General features: G+C 45.5%; 1 protein-coding gene across 1 annotated transcript in view; it reads right to left on the bottom strand.

The window, feature by feature from the left end:
- CACNA2D3 (calcium voltage-gated channel auxiliary subunit alpha2delta 3) overlaps positions 1–16,613 on the bottom strand; it is an 827,325-nt gene that overhangs the window by 788,519 nt on the left and 22,193 nt on the right. The window lies entirely within an intron of this gene.

Here is a 16,613-nt window from a genome sequence, read left to right as displayed (position 1 = left end):
CACCCCTGAGTGACAGATTAGCTCTGGCCCCACATCCTCGCCTGCAGATTAAGACTCATTCCATCTTTTGCCTTGACCTGAACCCCTCCAGGATTCCTGGGGCTCCAAACATCTTGGAAATGACCATGACCATGAATGTGCACCCAAATTATGAGCCCATGAACCTCTGAACCCATGGCTGGGATGATATAAAAACACACAGTGGCTACTCTCTGAGGAGCAATCATCGCTGCCTTAATGTCAGGGACTGATGAGACTCAGAAATCCTGAGGAGGCTGGCTCTGGTTCAACCTTTGCTAATTTCCTAAAGGAGCCTCCTGGCGGGGAACTCAGTGGAAACAGGATGGCAACCCAAGAATGATGCTTTTCAATATCATGATATTCCACAGGCTGTGAGGCTGCAGTCTCAAAAAGCGACAATCATTTATCATATAATGAAACTGAAGGAAAGGCACAAAAGTTTGAACTGTTTATTAAGGTCCTAGGGCTGAAACTTTGCCATCAGTAGCTCTTATTTATTCCTTTTTAGGCCTCAATTTGACCAGCACATGTAACATTCAGTTACTAATTCATGTACAAAAGCAGAGATGGATTAGCCATGAAGTATGCTTTTGTCAACTTAACAAAAGTTATTGTAACCTCAAATGCTCCCTCTTGTCTTCTGTCACACTCCTCTTCCCAGCAGGTGGCACAGGTGTGGCCAGGGTTTGTTGGGATGCAGTGAAGAAGAAGTTGAGATGGAGATCTATTGAGGTTGGGCATAGAGGGCCATATGCATGTCTTATTTCCATTAGAGGCATTGCTGGTTAGCTGGTTAGTAATTCTGACAGAACTAGGGGCCTCTGAAGGGAATACTCTTAACACTGCATGATATTGTCTTTCACATTCTTATCAATCCCTGAACTTAAAAGCAGGCTGTCCATTCCCCAGTGCTTGCCAGCACGTGGCATTTTGCTAATTGCACCCAGACTTCTCCTTTTCCTAGTGGCATTGCCCACAGCTGCTCCACTCACCCACTGTCCTCAATTCACACAAGACTCGCCTCTTGGACCTCATTTTGCTCACACTATCCCTTCAGCGGAAACGGTCTCATCCAATCGCATTTCTTTAGGCCATTCAATTTCTTACTCTTTTGGCCCAAAATACAGACCTCAATAAAAAATAGCATAAAACTTGTAAAAGGCCTGGAGAATGATAGCACCAATGACAAACTGGTCAGTGAGTGTCTTCAATTGCAAGAACATTTAAGATTAGTCACTGCACAGAAAAACTTAAATGGCCTAAAATCTCACAAATCATGTATGAAAGAAACTGGTAGGGTTTTTCCCAAATATGACAAGACTGAAAACATATATGACAATACCAGTAACGGGTAGTGAAGCTGAAAGAAACTTTTCTGAACCATCAGTAATAAAAGTCTAATTTCCATCATCCATCCTTAACTATGGTTCTCACCCCATGCTTTTACAAAAGACTAATGCCTGGGTCCCAGCAATTCTGAATTAAGTAGTTTAGGGAACATCCTGGGCTTTTGGATTCTTAATAGTTTCCAAATTATTCTATTGGGCATCCCATGTGAAGAACTGCCAAAAAAAAGAATGAATCATATTTCTATTCTCTCCATATAAAATGGATGAAAAGCAGATCAATGAACATTCTGCCAAAAACTGTAGGAAAAAAATAAATCTCTCTTTTATTATAATTATAAAACATGTCAGCAGTTAATTAAAATAAAATAGTAATAATAATGTTATGTTATGTTCTGGATTTTGTAATGTTTGTGGTATGTTTGTTACATAAGTGACACTTTCAACTGTTAAATTAAATAATGTGCTGTTCTTTGTTTCGCATTCAAAATTTTGTGTGTGTTTTTTTATAAAGCGCACTCCCCAAATTGTACAAGCTTGTGTCCTCCTCATAGAGAAGAAAAATTTTTGTGAGTGTTGTTTTTTAAAACAGGTTCCATGAGCTAAGTAAGACAAAGAACTTAGTGGTAACAAAACCAAACTAGTCCCAAGAAGATTAGATATAGAATAAACATTTATTTATCAGCAGCAGGCCCATAAGAACATGATGACTCGTCGTATTTGCCTTTGCATCCAGCACAAGCCTGGTAGTGTACATGGGAGGCACAAGTGAGAAATTCGTTAATATTTTTTAACTTACCCCCTCCCTTCTCTAATAGTGGATATATTGCAACTACGAGGAAGATAATTTTTTCTGATTCTATCGCTTAACTTTTTTCATTTAAACTGTATCCCCTATTACATAGTCATTAAAAGGGACTCTTATGAAGAGTGTGTAATAACACTGTGGATGATATAACAACCATGAGAAAGGACATAAAATTATACATACCAAATGACTATAATCAAGTTTAAAAAATCTGCACTGAGCAAGAAAGAAATGTGAAAAAAAATGTTTATATTAATAGCAGTGGTGTTTGGGTATAAAATTAAGATTTTTTTCCTTCTTTCTATATTCCCCCATTTTCCAAATGTTCATGAGTGATCATGTACTTGTTTAGTGATGGCTGGATCCACCAGAAAATTAGGATGACCTGAAGAGGATTTGGTTCAGAGGGATGATTTAAAACAAAGGGCTAGAGTCTAGACAGAGCTTCTACCATCTAAAATAAATGCTGTTGCAATGCAGGGTGATCAGACACGGGACTCGGGGACTTCTCCCAGAAGTGACACACATCACATCCACCTACATCCCACTGGCCAATGGAAAGTGATATTGCCACACTTAACAGCATGGCAAGTGAGAGTTAACACGTGCCCAGAGGGAAGGCAAATGCAGTATTTGTGACCATCACTAGTGACCATCACAGATAGCCCATTGTTTTTGCATTGATGCAAATGGTGGGACTGACACAAGCTCCAGCACCAAAGTGTTAGGAGTGCTTGCTGGGTGATCAAATGAAACCCATTCCCCAAGACAAAGTGTCCTCTCTCCACCGCCTCACACAGCACAGAAGCAAGCCCAGCAGATACACGTGTGGGGCCTCGATCAAACCTCAAAAACAGCACAGGAAAAACACGGCCCCGCCTGGAAGACTGAGTGCAGCCAGCTGATTCCGAGAAGCCAGTTCTGCATCTGCACTCTTGTTATTCGAGAGATCAGATTTTATGTAAAGAGGACACGGTGGTTTGTACTGGACAGAAGATACACCACAGGATTCTGCCTGGGACGGGCTGGCACAGGAAGCCCACTGCACACTGTTCTGAACGTTCGAGATGAGTCCTTTTTTCCTGGCAAGCAGTGAACTCCGGTATATTGTTCAAAGATGGAATCGATACTGAAAACACTTTCCAGCCGGCCTGGAACAAAATTTCCACAAAAGGCGTCTGCAATAAAACAACTCACAAAAGGACCTAAATTAACAGGTATGGAAAATACACCCCCTAGAGAAGACAAATAAAAGGACACAGAAGTAGCCAGCCAGGGGGCTTCTAATGCCATCCCAGGCCCTGCTAAAGAATCGCAAAGCTCTAAGCAGCCAGACGGCAGGAGCCAGAGATTACAGACAACAGCGCGGGGACGATCTTCGGCACTTCCAGGGCCCAGAGCTGCTCTGTTTCCCACCCTGGGTGGCAATTTCCTTCTGAAATAGGCAGCTCTCTTCAAAATTATATGTTGCTTCTCCCCGCTTCCCAAAGAACTTCTGAATGCAATGATCCTCAGGAAATTGCTAACTGGAAAGAGCCCTTGCAAGAGAATGTCTCCTCTGTCTTCTTTCTGCTCCCACCGAAGTCACCATCTTTGATAAAACATGTCCAGCATCCATCACTTGAAGAGTGGTTCCCTCCAGCACAGGGCGAGAGACCTCTGCTGACTTGCAAATCGCTCCACGGCTCTGGTGAGTATGTTAGTTGCCTATTGCTACATAGCAAGTCACCCCAAAGCCTAGTGGGTGAAAACAGTCATGATCATTTCTTATCTCTTGTGGCTTCTGTGGGTCAGGAGTTGGGGAGAGGCTCAGCTGAGCAGAGCTCACGTGTGGGTCTCTCAAGTGGTTGCCATGAGATCTCAGCTGGGGATGCTTCACTTTAAGGCTGCACGAGGTTAGAGCAACAACTTTCAACTGGTCTGCTGCAAGAATTTTTAAAACGTTCAATACCTGACTATTTAGTCAGGGGCACTGACCTCTTTTCCCTTAGATTGTCAAATTAAAAAATGACAACAGTCAACACAACAATAGCTGTCTTATATAAATGAATCAAAATTATACCTATTTTTTGTCAGATATTATATTTTTTGGTGAACTGCAGAATTTTGGTAATTAGTTTATGGGTGCCATGAGATGAAAAGGGTTGAAAATCTCTGGGTTAGAGGACTCATTTTCAAAGTGGCTCACTCATCTGGCCATCAAATCAATGTTACCTCTGAGCCAGCGGCCTCACCTCCATGGGCCCCTGATAGCACAGTGATGGGCTACCCCCGAGCAAGGAATCCTAGAGACCAAGGCAAAGCCCACGCCTCAGAGATCACACATCGTCACTTCTGCCAGGAAGGGCCAGCCCTGATTCAGTGATGGAGGCAATGAGGGCCATCTCGGAGTCTGGCTCCTGGGAGTCAAAGAGGCTGACCATTAGACACTCTGGGTGTAGCAGAGGCAAGATGCCCCACGAACGTCCACCCAAGTGCCAACTGGGCAGGCAGTGCTGAGGACTGACCGCTCCCAGGAGCAGCTCTCAAACATAGGCTAACAGGCATCCCTGTGTAAATGCCCAGCTCCTCGCCCTTGATCATTCCATAGAGTGTGTACTGCACTGTCTCCCAGAGCCCCCAGCAACGGCAGTTGCCCACACGGTGACTGGCTTGATAAAGCACCCTTGTCTTCTTTTTCATGTCCTCACTCCCCTACTGGAGTTCCTGGGTTCCTCATATAGGTAAGCTATTTGTACTCGGATCACTAACTCAGATTGTGCCAGTGTGACTCAACCCAACGCAATGAGGGGACTGAAAAGTTCCCTGTATTCACGGAGCTTTCACTCAGCTAGGGGGATAGAACATATGCTCGTAAGTCAGGCTGCATAGCTTCAAAAAGCAAACTATAAACAAATATTGGTAATTATGTTCCTAAAGAGAATACCGTGTTTGGCAAAACCTTAGTAAGATCACATGAAAAGTAGATTAGTGGGACAATAAAGCGACACTGTATGTGTTTTTAAATTACAGCAAATAAAAGTTCTGGAAGATAACTATTTCTAAAACAAAATTTATTCAGGTTGAATATTAGCTCCGGGAAGCCGCCCTGCTCCTGAATGACCTTCCTCAATTGTCCCATAGTCCTGGCTCTGGTGACAGGACCTGCTTACCCAGGTTTCCCTGCAGACCGGACTGACAGATAACCCAACATTAAATAACATCCACCCATGCCACAGAGGAGGTTTCCTCCTTACAACTTGCCTTTAGTTCTTTTGCCCATATTAAGAAAAAAGAAACCTCAATGTTATATTAAGCAAAGTTACCTCTAACAAATTACCCGTGTGTCCCTTTTTATTTCCCAACATCCTCTGCTGCTAGCCTGAGGCTAACTAGTTCAGCAATGGATCTGAGCAGAAGTAATGTGTGTCCCCTCTCCTCCTTCTCTTCCCCTTTCTGCAGCAACCAGATAGGACATGGTGTGCTGCGGGAGCCAGACAGGAAGTGACCTGCAGCCCTGAATGGGGACTGAGGATGGACACTGCCCTGGGGTGTTGTCCACCCCCAGCCGGCTCTGTGAGATTCCAAGGTGTACTTATTATTGCAGCATAGCCCAGCATAGCCTGACCAATAAAACCACCTTTCCTAAGTCCCTCTCTAAGAGAGAACAGGACTCAAGCAAAGAGCCTTCCACAAGCAAAAATATCCAGCTGGATTCCAATCCCATTGTTTTGTTTCATAGCAGTTGCTTCCATTATGGCAGGTGATAATGGTTTGATATTTATCTGTAGTGCTTCTACATTTCTATCTAAACAATTTTATTGAAGTTAGAAAAAAGTAAGTCATTTGATAGGAAAACAGTAAATAGTAGATAAACCCATGAAGGTAAAACCAAATGACTGAAATGGAGGAAACATAACATCAACCTCACAGAGGAAGAAAAAGATCACAGCAGCAGGTTCTTTTGATGACACTACAGAACTGCACACCTGTGACGAGATCCTGGGCGTTTAAACTAAGAGCTCTGGGCTCGAACCTCACTCCATCACCTTGATCTTAATCTCGTTACTTAATCTGTGCTTGGTTCTCATTTGTAAAACAGGTACCTCTCTAATCAGGTTACGAGGAGTAGTAAATGAGCTATGTCATATAAGTGTTTAGATTAGTGCCTGTACATATCAAATGCTACAGAAGTATTAGATATATTTTTCTGCTTTTTAAAACCTAGTACATAGTAGAACCTTAGTGAAATTGTTTGAATTTGAAGTAAGAAAACAATGATTTGGATGGGAAATAGCATTCAAATTAGGCATGTGGATTAAAAGAACCACTTTGTTCATTTATTCTAGAGATTGAAATACATATGTGATCTGCAGTCATATAGTGAAACAAATCCCCATATTTGGCAGCTGCAAAGCTGGGCTGGGTCTAGAACTCAGTATTGTTGTAGTCTACCACATTACGTAGCCTCTACTTCTTCACTGGCTGAATGCCCATGCTGCCAAAACGGAGGCTCTGAACGAGTTCAGACTGCATCACACTTTAGCATGAGGAGTGTACCAGCCAAACCCAGCAGGAAAGGTTAAATGCTGTTCTACAAAAGCTTTTCAGGCAACAAGCAACCCGATAATAAATAATAAAATCAACTTAGTGAGTTAGAACTTTTTTTTTAATTGACTTTAGAGAGAAAGACAGGGGAGAGAGAGAGAGAGAAAACAAACAAACAAACAAATACCTATGTGAGAGAGAAACATTGACTGGTTGCCTACTTTATGCACCCTGACCAGGGATCAAACCCACTAACCTGGGTATGTGCCTGACTGGGAATAGAACCTGCGATCCTTTGGTGGACAGGACGACGCTCCAACCAACTAAGCCACACAGTCCAGGGCAGCAGAACTACCATTTTTTTAAATAAATAAAATAAAACAATACAATGTGCATATAAGAAAAAACAATTGCTATACACACACACACAAACACACACACATACACACACACACACACACACACAATCAATTTGTGGGTCATATTATAAAGTTCAAAAAATGCACTTCAGCCCCTTTAAGTTTTCTCTTCATTAATCATTATATATTTACTAGAGGCCTGGTGCACGAAATTCATGCACGGCGGGGGTGGGGGTTGTCCCTCAGGCCAGCCTGCACCCTCTCCAATCTGGGACCCCTCAAGGGATGTCCGACTGCCCACGGGCAGTCGGACATCCCTCTCACAATCCAGGACTGCTGGCTCCCAATTGCTTGCCTGCCTGCCTTCCTGATTGCCCCTAACCGCTTCTGCCTACCAGCCTGATCACCCCCTAACCACTCCCCTGCCAGCCTGATGACTAACTGCTCCCCTGCCAGCGTGTTTGCCCCTAACTGCCCTCACCTTCAGGTCTGGTCACCCCCAACTGTCCTCCCCTTCAGGCCTGGTCCCCCCCAACTGCTCTCCCCTGCAGGCCTGGGTCCCACCCAACTGCCCTTCCCTGCAGGCCCAATCACCCCCAACTTCCCTCCTCTACCAGCCTGGTCACCCCAAACTGCCCTCCCCTGTGGGCTTGATTGCCCCCAACTGCCCTCCCTTGCAGGCCTGGTCCCTCCCAACTGCCCTCCCCTGCTGGCCATCCTGTGCCGGCCATCTTGTGTCCACATGTGGGCAGGATCTTTGACCACATGGGGGCAGCCATATTGTGTGTTGGAGTGATGGTCAATCTGCATATTACTCTTTTATTAGATAGGATAGAGGCCTGGTGTATGGGTGGGGGCCAGCTGGTTTGCCCTGAAGGGTGTCCCAGATCAGGGTGGGGGTTCCCTTGGGGTGTGGGGCAGCCTGGGTGAAGGGCCTGTGGTGGTTTGCAGGCCGGCCATGCCCCCTGGAGACCCAAGCAGAGGCCCTGGTAACTGGGATTTATGTATCTTCTACAATTGAAACTTTGTAGCCTGGAACGGAGCCAAGCCTCCTGCTCACTCTGTGGCCGTCAGCCATTTCTGTTGAGGTTTGTGTATCTTCTATAATTGAAACTTTGTAGCCTGTAGTGGAGGCCTAGGCCAGCCAGGGCTACAGAAGCTTTGCTTCCTCCATTGCCAGGGGCAATCCTTGCCTCCTGCTCTTTCCAGCTCCGTAGCTGCCGCCATTTCTGTTTGGATTTGTTTACCTTCTATAATTGAAACTTTGTAGCCTTGAGTGGAGGCTTAGTCCAGCAAGGGCAGGCGGAAAGCTTGGCTTCCTCTGTTGCCGGGGAAACCCAAGCCTCCCTCCTGCTCTCTGTGGCTGTAGCCATCTTGGTTGGGTTTATTTGCATATTTGCTCCTGATTGGCTGGTGGGCATGGCTTGTGGGTGCAGTGGCGTTATGGTCAATTTGCATATTACTCTTTTATTAGGTAGGATTCCTTTATTTAGCATCTACCCAATCAACTCCTCAGCCCCTCCCCAACTAAATTCAGTGAGACCACATTTGTCATCTTTATCATTCATAAACAACAGCACGATCACAGTGCCTGACACACTGCAGGTATTCAATAGTATTTATTGAATAAATGAGATTTAAGTTATTCCACAAGCCCCTCAAACCTGGAGTCCTTGCATTTCGCCTTTCCTATCTCCGGTCACTGTCTTGAACTAAGGGATTCGGGTAGGCTGCTGGCATTGCTGTGTTTCTGTATGAAACGTAGAGGTCAGTGCTTACCTATGTGATCCTAACCTTCCCCAGAAGAACACGGACCTTATTTTACAGGTGTGGACACTGAGGCCCAGAGTAGAGACTTAACTTGCCCAAAGTCACAGACTTACCATGTGTCTCTATAACCCAATCCCCCGGGCCCTGAACAGCCTGTGGGTACCGAATACAGAAGAACCAGCCTGCATTCTCTCCCAAAAGGAATGGGGTCTCAGTGGACCTATGGCCTATTTACACAATATAACGAGCACATGAGGAAACAGAGGGTGATGAAGCTCTCCTAAGACCTTAGGTTCCTGGCTACATCGCTTGCACCACCTATATGACTCCAACGTACATTAAGCTCCCTCCCAAGGGACCTCTTTGCTTCTCCGACAGTTTGTGCAATGAGGGTCGACCTCAGCAATCTGCTCCCAGGAAGTAAGCACCGAGGCAAATAACCACACATTTTTTCCCTCATACTTAGATAAAAATTCTTCTAGTATTAAAAAGATCAATCACAGGCTGCACTTAAAAATATCTATAAATGTCTCTTTAAAATAGTTTCCCCATGTGTTTTTGTTCTATAAACACTATTAAAAATTAAACAGAGAAGACAGGACAATTACATTCCGAGGTTTTATTTTGCCTCTGCCTCTCTCTCTCTCTCTGCAGCCTTGGGTGATTCACCTCTTTCTCAGTTTGTCCACTCCCGTTCACCCCCACCCACTTCCCTGGGACACAATGTGGATACATGATCAACCTCTGAGAAATATTTATTTACGCTTCAAACAAAATCGGAGGCACCTACTATGTGCTAGACTGTATGAGACTGGGGTTCACGTGCATTTAATCAGAAGAGGTTTTGAAAAGAAGCCAAACACTAATGGATTTTTTTAAGTGAGCACCATTTTAAAGTCCTACCAAATAAGAGGACCTGTTGATAGAAATGCAGTTTTTAAAGAAACAGGTACAAGCTCAATGGCCACAACATTCCAGTTGCGGCATTTGGCATAAACTTAGCCACAGGACAATGTCCCTCTCCTGAGAGGGGAATGTTTCATTTAATGTCATTTCCTACAAGCATAATATTGACCACTACATGTTGTTTCCAGGCCACATGGAGGACAGAGGTGAAGTAGGGGGTCCCTGACCACCAAGAGCTCAGTGTCCTGAGACAAATATCAAGGGCATAAGTAACCAAACCCAAGGCAAACTTGACTCAATGCTCTAAAGAGCCTGTTAGAATGGTGTAGACCAGTGGTCGCAACCTTTCTAATGCCGCAACCCTTTAATACAGTTCCTCATGTTGTGGTGACCCCCAACCATAAAATTATTTTCGTTGCTACTTCATAACTATAATTTTGCTACTGTTAATGAATCTTAATGTAAATATCTGTGTTTTCCGATGGTCTTAGGCTCTACAGCAGCGGTTCTCAACCTGTGTAGACAAATCTTACAAAAACACAGTAAGAATAATCCATTCATTCATCCATTCATACATCTACTAGTATCCTTCCAAACATCCATTCATTTGCCCATTCATCCACCTAAAAACCAACCATTCACCCTTCTCTCCAACCAACTACCTACCCAATTACCCATCTACCCATCCATCTATTTAGTCCTTCACCCAACCATCCATCTATCCACCCCTCTTCCATTCATCCCTCCCTCCTTCCTCACATTTACCCATCCTTCCATCCATATACCTCTCCCATCCATCTCATTCATTCATTCATTCATGCATTCACCCATCCCTTTTCCTATCCCTTCCTCCATCCACTTATCCATTAATCCATCACATATGAAGCACCAATTCTATAGCTACTTCAACAGCTATTTCCGCTTAGAATATTCCCCAATCCTAAATGAATTGTAATCATCACTTTGTTTATTCCTCTGTAATGTTTTTGTTGTAATATATGACTTGTGCCTCTCCCTGGAAAATGTGACCTTAGCTCTACCATATAAGGGAATTGAGTTATAATAATTACAATAATAAAAATAATAATAATGTTACCATTTATTGAGAATTTACTATGTCCCAGATTATTTGATGAACCCTCATAGCATCTCTAAACTACATCAGAATCATCCCAGCTTAGGCACTTTGGGCACATTGTGTTGAAGAAGACCAGAATGGGGTACCCAGGCCTGTTCAAACCCTGCCCATGCCTGGGTCTCATTCATTCTCATTCTCCTCCTGCCCCAGAATAAAACTATCCCATCTGCCTTTCATTTCCATTATATTTTTCCTTAAAAATCCTCAGAGCATTTCCCAAAAGCTTAGACCTTTAACACCTAAAGTAAGAACTAAAAGGGGGAAACTAGAAAATGACAAATTCCGGAGTTTTAGGGGATTTTTCATATTTTTGTTTTATTTTTTCTCCCCAGGGATGACCAACATTCTTTTTTCTTTCTACATAGAAAAGCAGACCCTGAAAACTGAACTTTCCCAGAGAAAGTCAAATCTGCTTCTATTCTTTGTATGTTTGTATGTGTCTCCATATATACATGAGAAGGAGGGAAAGAGGGAGGGATAAAAGGGGGGGAGGGAAAAATTGATTTCTTTAAGAGCGTTCCGCCAGTCAGAGAAAGACAAGTACCATATGACTTCTCTTATATGTGGAATCTAATGAACAAAATAAACTAACAAACAAAATAGAAACAGAATCATAGACACCGAGAACAGACTGATAGCTGTCAGAGGGGAGGGGGTCTGGGTGAAAATAGTGAAGGGATTAAGAAAAAAAATAACATCTCATAGATAGAAAACAGTATGCTGATTACCAGAGGGAAAGGGGATTGGGGGGAGGTCGGAGAGGGGAAAAGAGGAATGAAAGGTGATGGAAGGAGACTGGGCTTGGGGTGGTGAACACACAATATAACATACAGAAGATGGTATATTATAGAATTGTACCCCTGAAACCTATATAATTTTATTAACCAATGTCACCCCAATAAATTCAATTTAACTAAAAGAAAATAATAAATAAAAACATTATAAATAAGAGAGACTCCCTATGTTACTTAAATAATACAAAGTGCATTTTCTCAAGAGTCAGGCACCAAATTAATCTTCCCCTTTACCGGACTTCTGGTAAACCACAGAGCACCAGCGGGTGCACTGGGATGTCCTGTGGGCACCTGAAACTGAACAAGTCTGGAACCAAGCTTGTCATCCTCGCCCTACAAAATGCTCCTCTCCTTGTGTTCCTTGTTTGGCTCCCAATCACTGACGGCCCTGCCCTCATAACCCTGAAGCTATCGATTTTCCCATTTTACAGATGAAGAGCGAAGCCACGTGCCCTAGTGGCAGAGCCAGTAAACAATGCAGGGGACTCACAGCTGTACCCTCAAGCCAGCTTTCTCCCTGAATTGATTTTGTATCTTTGTTGGTAGCTGCGCACTGGTTCTCTTGGAACAGTATGGGTTTGGGATACAGAAAGGACTAATTAGAAATCAAAGTATATGATTAGCATTATTCACTAAAAGGGGGAATTTTCATTCTTCCCTGAACCTGCAATGCAGGCAAGAAAAGGCCATGAGAGATGCTGAGCCCGGGCTTGGGTCCTGCCTGGGAAGAGGCGGGAGGAGCCACAGAGGCCAGAGGCTCTGTCCTGGCTACAAGGGAGCCCAGTGCAGCCTCCGCATCTGACTCTTGCTGCCACCCTGTGACGAACTGCAGCAATCGCAGGCAGGGAAAGGGGGGCCAACCAGGCGACTGGAGGACAGAGGGGCCCACAACATTGATCCCCATGCGGAGTTCTTTAGGGTCTCCCCAAGTGACTCAGAGGCTCGGGTGGCTCACAAAGACCCATGGGTGGGTCGTTCCCTGACCCCCAGGGAAACAGATTCCAGTCGTTGTCGGGAAAGTCATGGGTCCGGCTGTGTGTGGGGACCAAAGAAGACAGGGGACAGGGAAGCCCTCGCCTCCTTTGCTGGGCACCCAGGGTCAAGTGCCCTCCAAGGGGTGATGTCCCAAAGCTCCAGGGAAGGATCTTGGGTGCACAGCCAGATGCCATCACAGAGACCCTAGAGACCCTGTGACCTGCTGCCCAGTCCTGTGAGGGAGTGAGGAGGCCCCATTGCCCAGCTGGGGGGAAGGGGGCACAGAGGATACCACTCCTGCTGGCGCCATACCTTTCTGGAAGAATTCTCCTGCCACACCTCTCCCGAAACATACTCTTCAACAAGAACTATTCTCACAGCAAGACGAATCAAGACTTTATTACTCTGTTTACTTCCTTTACTCTGTATTTACCAGAGGGGGGAGCCCAGAGCCCTCAAGGACTAGGAAAGCACTTGGGTGTAGCCCAGTGCAAAATAGCAAGGGGCTGAAGTCAGGCCTTTGGAGTTGGACAGATCCTAGTACAAACCCACCCTGCGGACTGTTCCCCGTGTGACCTGGGCCTGCCAGCTGCCCTCTCCAAGCACAGCTCCTGGCCGGGGCCATGGGGACGACCACACCTGCTCCTTGGGTCCTCAGGAGGATTAAGTGAGTGAGTTTGATGCTTTCATGCAGTGGTGAGCAATTAATTACAGGTTCCAACATCATTTGCTGTTATTGTAATTCCTGTGTCTCCTCAAATTCCTCAGGCTCCAGGTCAAGCTATTTAAGCCACCCTCTTGCCTCTGCCTCTCCAGGTTCAAGCTTACTAACTGTGGGACCCTGAGACAGTTACTTGGCTTCTAGAGCCTCGGTTGCCCCACCTGCAAGACAGACCAAATAGGAGCAGAGACACCTCAGAAGGATGTGGGTAGAATTAAATTAAACAGTATAAGTTCAGGGAAGATCACACCGCTTTGCCCAGAGAAAACTCTATCAATTAAAGTCACTTCTGATGAAGAATGCCGCAGCTTCTGAAATGCAGGGTACAGGAGGTGGGGGATGGGGGTGCAAACTGCAGCCCCAGCCATTGGCAGGAGGAGAGCCTGGGGCCAGGTCTCCTCAAAGCCCCCTGTCAGAATTCCTCTACAGAGAACACAGTGGGAGCCCCTCCTGTCTGCTCCAAGGGGCTCCCACTGCGTTAACAACAGGGTTCTGGGCTTGTCCTCAGCAGGAAAAAGGAGCGATGTCTCCCCGCCAGGCTAGAAACTGTCTCAGCCGGATTTGCTTCCACAAGAGAAAAGAGATTTGCATAACATCAAAGAACAACAGAGCATCAGTGGGAAGAGAAACGACTGGAAAGCCAGCCGTTCCAAGCCTCAAAGGGCATCGGTCACCTGGAGGGGACTCGAGGGTGGGAATCACAGGGCCCGGTCTGGCTTTGTGCGGTCAGTTTCTGTCTCGCTGGACTTCAGCTGTTTAACCCACGGCAGCGGTGTGACAATGACCCAAGTGCTCTGAATGGTGGGCTCTGCTGGTCCAGCTTACAGGTAAGGCAAGGGCACTGAGCATATTCTAGGGAGTCTGGGCCACCTCCAAACCTCTCCACGCAGCGAAGTGGCCACACAGGTCCCTAGCAGGGCTGCAGAGCTGATGACCAACATCAAGGTCTCAGCCCCCAAGGCAATGTACAAAGGGCCACCTGGAGTCACTTCATCCCCAAAGCAACCCCCCTTCCAAGCGGGTGCAACCAGCATCTTATTTCTTGAGAAGTCTCAGAGATTCCCTGGAGCCCTGCTGTATACAAGGAGGGCACTGTGTGGCATGGAAAAGGGACCATCACTCACATAAAGGGACCAGGTGAAGGGACCCTATCATCACCTGGCCACACCAGGCCGCTCTCCATCTCCCCACAGCCACATGGCGGCCCACAAACAGGAACATGCACTAACCATCACATCCTCCAGCCTCACCCTCCGACTCACAGAGAAGTCTAGTCTCTTCCCCTGCTGTTCTGTTGGTGTTTTTCCTATCCCTTCCCCGGAGAGCCCCTGCACATGGCGGTATTCAGTGGCAGACTGGGCTCTGCTATTTCCCACTACCTAGCATTTGGAAAGCACCTAGAATTGTTCCTCTTCTTTCTTATAAATTTGAGTGATATTAAATGGATAAGGGAACACTTCCCTGAAAGAAAAAAAAATGTATGTTTTTCTTTACAGTGTCAAGAACCCATATTTTTTGTTTTTCTTTTTATTTATTTTTATTGAATTTATTGGGGGTAACACTGGTGAACAAAATTATATTGGTTTCAGGTGCACAATTCTACAAAAGCCCTTAGGGTGTTTTTTTCTTTATATGTCTTTATTGACATTTTAGAGAGAGAGGAAGGGAGAGATGTGAGACAGAAACATTGATTGGTTGCCTCCCATATGCACCCCAACCGGAAACGAAGCCAAAACCTGGGCAATGTGCTCAGACTGGGAATGGAACCGGCTACCTCTCAGTGCACGGTTAGTGCACGGGCATGACGACGCTCCAGCCAACTGAGCCACACCGGCCAGGCCACAGCCCATGTTGTTCAAGCTAGCGGTAAAGAGTTCTAGTTTTGCATCCAGGTTCCAGAAGTCCAGACATAGCATCGTGGATGTTTTTATTATCAAAACTCAACCCCCTGGCCTCTTCACATTGTGCACAGCACAAGTCATGTCTGCAAATATCTCCATTTACTCTGGGGTTTAGATGCCGCTACAAAATTGGCAACGTACCTCATTTTATAATTAGTCATTGTTAATTCTAATTTATTTGATTGCTGAAACAACTGCATTTGGGAGATTAAGGAGGCAGCTTGCACTCCCAGCCAACACTTAGATCATGGTCTATCTCTTTAAAGCCATATTTTTTAGGCTAGAAGCCAATCCAAAATCTCAAACTCCTTTGGGGACCCTCTAAACAGATACAGGATGCCCGACACCCTAAATGACACCCTAAGACCCTAAGACCCTAAGACCTCTCTCTAAACCACACAGACAGTAATAAAATACACAACTTATCTCTACATTAAAGTTCTATTAATATGAACAGTAGTTTTGTTACATGAAGCAAATTCCTACAGTCCTAAAAGCTAAAAAGTGAAGTGGAATAAATGGTACAAATGAACATTTGCCATTATTGAGACTTTACTATGTGTTCAATGCTAAGCACTTGGCACATACTACTTCACTTAATCCTCGCAATCTATACTAATAAAAGGGTAATATGCTAATGAGACCAGGAGACCTTCCAGACATCCTTCCGGACAAAGCCATGGTGGCCGGGCCAAGGCAGAGACGGTTAGGGGTGATCAGACCAGGAGGGGAGGGCAGTTGGGGGTGAGCAGGCCACCAGGGGGGGAAGTTGGGGGTGATCAGGCTTGCAGACAGGGCAATTGGGGTCAAGCAGGCTGGCAGGAAGGGGGGGTTAGTTGGAGGCAAGCAGGCTGGCGGGGGCGGGGGGCAGTTGGGGGTGAGCAGGCTGGCAGGAAGAGTGTTATGGGCAGTCAGGCAGGCAGGCAGGTGAGCAGTTAGGAGCCAGTGGTCCTGGATTGCGAGAAGGATGTCTGACTGCCGGTTTAGGCCTGATCCCACAGAGATCAGGCCTAAACCGGCAGTCAGACATCCCCCAAGGTGTCCCAGATTGAAGAGGGTGCAGGACGGGCTGAGGGACACACCCCCGTGCATGAATTTTGTGCACCGGGCCACTAGTAACTTCATAAGTAGATATCATTTTTCTCTCAGCAAACTAAAGTTCAGGGCAGATGAATAACTTGCTCAATTCCACACATCCAGTAAGCAGCAGAATCAGGATTTCAACCCACATATGCCTGACCCCAAAGTCTTGCTTTGAGCCCTGTGTTGATTGTCTAGCACATATAAGAAAAAATAAATTCAGCCCAACCAATGCTATCAGATGAGCTTAAGCCATGGACCATGGAA

Source organism: Eptesicus fuscus, chromosome 18 (assembly GCF_027574615.1).
Source record: "Eptesicus fuscus isolate TK198812 chromosome 18, DD_ASM_mEF_20220401, whole genome shotgun sequence".
NCBI lineage: Eukaryota > Metazoa > Chordata > Mammalia > Chiroptera > Vespertilionidae > Eptesicus > Eptesicus fuscus.
This window is presented reverse-complemented; position numbering and strand designations above follow the sequence as displayed.